The sequence below is a fragment of the Bidens hawaiensis genome, unplaced genomic scaffold, assembly GCF_021521415.1.
Source record: "Bidens hawaiensis isolate Kalapana, Puna unplaced genomic scaffold, B.hawaiensis_p1.1 tig00016189_1, whole genome shotgun sequence".
NCBI lineage: Eukaryota > Viridiplantae > Streptophyta > Magnoliopsida > Asterales > Asteraceae > Bidens > Bidens hawaiensis.
The window spans coordinates 500,059-503,836 of NW_027492473.1; the positions used below are offsets into that span (position 1 = coordinate 500,059).

A 3,778-nucleotide genomic window follows, 5' to 3' on the forward strand; every position below is an offset into this window, starting at 1 on the left:
CGTCAAACGCCTAAAAATCCCTTAGTTTTTGACGCTAGGTAGAATCTAACTAGCTAAAAATCATGTCGGTAAGTAACTAAAAAGTAATCAGGTCAACGAGCTTTAGACGTACATATTAGCATTTGATTGGTTAAACGAACATTTTTATCTTTACCATCTTCCAAAAATTAAGCAACGTAAGAACCAGCCAATGATGATCTACCACGTGTCAACCTTTCACTGGGTGCATGGGACCACCTCTAAGTTCCCTTCCAAGCAACCGTTATCCTCGTCACGTCGACGGCGACGACCTACATTGTATTTATAGGCCTATAGCTATATATATACACACACATATACCACACTGTATCTATATGCTTACAATTATTTTACTCTTCTCATGGACTATCGATTCTCTCTTCTCACTTTCTCTATATTCCTCGCCGGAGTCGTCGCCACGGCTGACTCCGGCGATAATATATTCATCCGTCAGGTGATTGACAATAAAACCCACCACTTCGACGCCTTCAAACTCAAGTTTGGCAAGTCTTACGCTTCTCAGGAGGAGCATGCTTACAGGTTATCAATATTTAATTCTAATATGCGCCTTGCTAAGCTTAACCAGAAGCTTGATCCATCCGCGGTCCATGGAGTTACTCAGTTCTCCGATATGACCACGGATGAGTTTCGTAAACACCTTGGGTTGAGGTCTCGTGTCAAGTTCCCATCCGATGCCGGTAAAGCTCCCATCCTTCCAACGGATGATCTTCCGGAAGATTTTGATTGGCGCGATCATGGTGCCGTCACTGGTGTCAAGAATCAGGTAGTATTCTTTGTATATGGGTGTATATGGGTCGGTTTCTGACTCAAACGAAATAAAATATATATGATTTGGTTATTGAGATTTTGAAAATCGTTCAGTTTGGGTTTTCAGATTTATGGTTTGGGTTTGAAATTTTTGGACCGATTAAGTTAAACAAATAGGCTAAAATGTTTGTGTAAGACTATTTATTAAATTCCTATAAATTATTTAATATCCAAAATAAAAAATGAAAATCCATATTGGTTTGATTTGGTTTTAACTACAAGCAAAACCTAAACTGAATCGAAATTTATGTTTTTCAAAAAAACATAAAATGAAATTGTTGTTTTTTGTTTGGATTAGGTTATTTCGATTTTCCGCATACCCAAATTTGAAAGAAAAAGACCAATAAAACCTTGTCATGTTAGCAATTACATCGACGGGTTGAGATCTATGGGCCAAATTCACACCAAGATAAAAATCCAAGACGAAAAGTTATAGGGGGAATTTTTCACCAAGAAATGTCTATAAAAACTAAAATAAAAAAATGGAAAATTGGTTTTAAATACTCCCAACTATGCTCTATTGGTAAATTACAGGCCCAACTTTACACTTGGCTGGTGGCGGTCCCAACTAAAGGGATATTTGTTTTTAACAGTCCGCGACTAACGGATGACTAACTCCGTTAGTTTGTTGCTGAGTTGGCAAGCCTAGTTGTCAAAATATTGCTTGTGTGGCAGCTTACATGGCACAGTATCTTCTCTCTCTCTCTCTCATGGACTAACGTCTTCATAGACGCCGGCCATCACCATTCGCGGCCACCAATGTTGCCGCTAATCTGTCATCACCATGCTTCACGATGAAGTTCTGGTCCAATAGTGGGGTTTTTCATTTTAACTCTAGCAACAGACTCCAATTCGAACCCAAAATTCATGTTAGTTTATTACAGATTGCAATTAAAATCTTAGGGCTTTTATTTGGTTGATAAAAACGAGTTGAATGATACATTTATTACCTCAAATGGTGTTCGAATTGATAGCCCGCGGAGCCTTGCCGGAATTCAAACAACCCACCGGAAGCCAGTGGTGGTGGTGGAGATTCGTTTATTCGCCGGAAAAAGGTGGGTGCATGTAGGGATATGCAGTGGGAGGGAGGAGCCGAATGATGGCGGTTGCAGGTGATGACGATGGCGGCGGCTAGTGGCAATGGCACGGTGGTGCAGTGGTGGCTCTTAGAGAATAAACGGGGAGGAGGAAGATAGCGGCATATTATGACTCGCCGGATGATGGTGAGGGTGGGGATGTAGATGACGGTGAATGGATGAAGTGGATCACCTATCTATAGATGTTATATTATTATTATTATTATTATTATTACTACTACTATTATGCCTAGTTGCCACGTATTACGCCACGTAATCAAGGTTTTGACAACTACGCTTGCCAACTCAGCCTCAAACTAACGGAGTTAGTCATCCGTTAGTCGCGGACCGTTAAAAACAAATATCATTTTAGTTGGGATCGCCACCAGCCAAATGCAAAGTTGGGCATGTTATTTACCAATAAGGTATAGTTGGGAGTATTTAAAACCAATTTTCCTAAAAAAATCAATGTTTATTTTGTTAAGATAACATTAAATTAAACTATCAATTTCGTGAACTTTTTTGATAATCATATTAATCTTTCACAAAGGGTTCATCTCTCTTGTAATCTATTTTAAAGTGCTTTTTAAATTGGTGATGGGAATTAGGGTTCTTGTGGATCATGCTGAACGTTTAGCACAACCGAAGCATTAGAAGGTGCTAATTTCCTAGCGACTGGGAAGCTCGAGAGCCTTAGCGAACAACAACTTGTTGATTGTGATCATGAGGTTCGATTCATAATATGATCCAATATTATTTTTCCATTTATTCTCTAATCTTGTTAATTATTATTATTATTATCTATAGTGTGATCCAGAAGAACAAGGATCATGTGACTCAGGGTGCAACGGCGGTCTCATGAACACCGCATTCGAGTACACATTAAAATCCGGTGGGCTTATGAAAGAAAAAGACTACCCTTACACTGGATCCGACCGCGGAACTTGCAAATTCAACAAAAGCAAGGTGGTTGCATCGGTTGCTAACTTTAGTGTAGTGTCACTAGATGAAGACCAAATAGCTACAAATCTAGTTAAACATGGTCCGCTCGGTGGCTATTAATGCGGCTTACATGCAAACCTATATCGGCGGTGTCTCGTGCCCGTTTGTGTGCACAAAGAGGCTAGACCATGGGGTGTTATTGGTTGGTTATGGTGCGGCGGGCTATGCACCCATAAGAATGAAGGACAAGCCATATTGGATTATTAAAAACTCGTGGGGTGAGACCTGGGGAGAGAAAGGGTATTACAAGATCTGCAAGGGTCATAATATTTGCGGAGTCGATTTGATGGTGTCGACTGTAGTTGCGGTTCGCCATCACTAGTCTGTTAATATTATTGTGAGAATTTCATCATGTATGCAAGAATTGTTGATGAAATACAAAATATTGTGCAAATGATTGATTTGAGTTTATGAATTTATTCATCCTCTATACTTATTTAATAATATATGAAAAAAAATAAATATTCAATACAATAATGACTTATCATACAACACGTACGAGATTACACACGCCGTTGATTTAAAAAAGTACGCAGTGACAAAACTGAAAACTCATTCAATTCCGTTTTCGTCATAGTTAACCGTTTATGTATCCTGAATTAGTTCGCAATAACAATTTATGTTGACCTTAAATCTATATCGATAATACTTCCTTTTTTATCATTCGAGTCATAACAAACTTTCGCTTGGCCCTTTTTGTTGCGTTTAAATATGGGTTTCTCTTTATCCATGAAATATCGCGTGTAACCAGTCATACGTAATCGTGTGGTACAGTCACCGCCGCCTCCTTCTCCAGCTAATTCATTAAGGTAACGTTTCAACCCTCCGTTTATTGTATTCGGTCTGTCATGCTT

The 3,778-nt window shown here is 39.1% G+C and overlaps 1 pseudogene across 1 annotated transcript; it reads left to right on the top strand.

Moving 5' to 3' along the window:
* The first annotated feature begins 370 nt into the window (after window positions 1-370).
* Window positions 371-3,383, top strand: LOC143550824 (cysteine protease RD19A-like; annotated as a pseudogene). Its single transcript, XR_013138393.1, has 3 exons — window positions 371-802; window positions 2,531-2,650; window positions 2,730-3,383. The product of XR_013138393.1 is annotated as a cysteine protease RD19A-like (transcript).
* The last annotated feature ends 395 nt before the right edge of the window (window positions 3,384-3,778 follow it).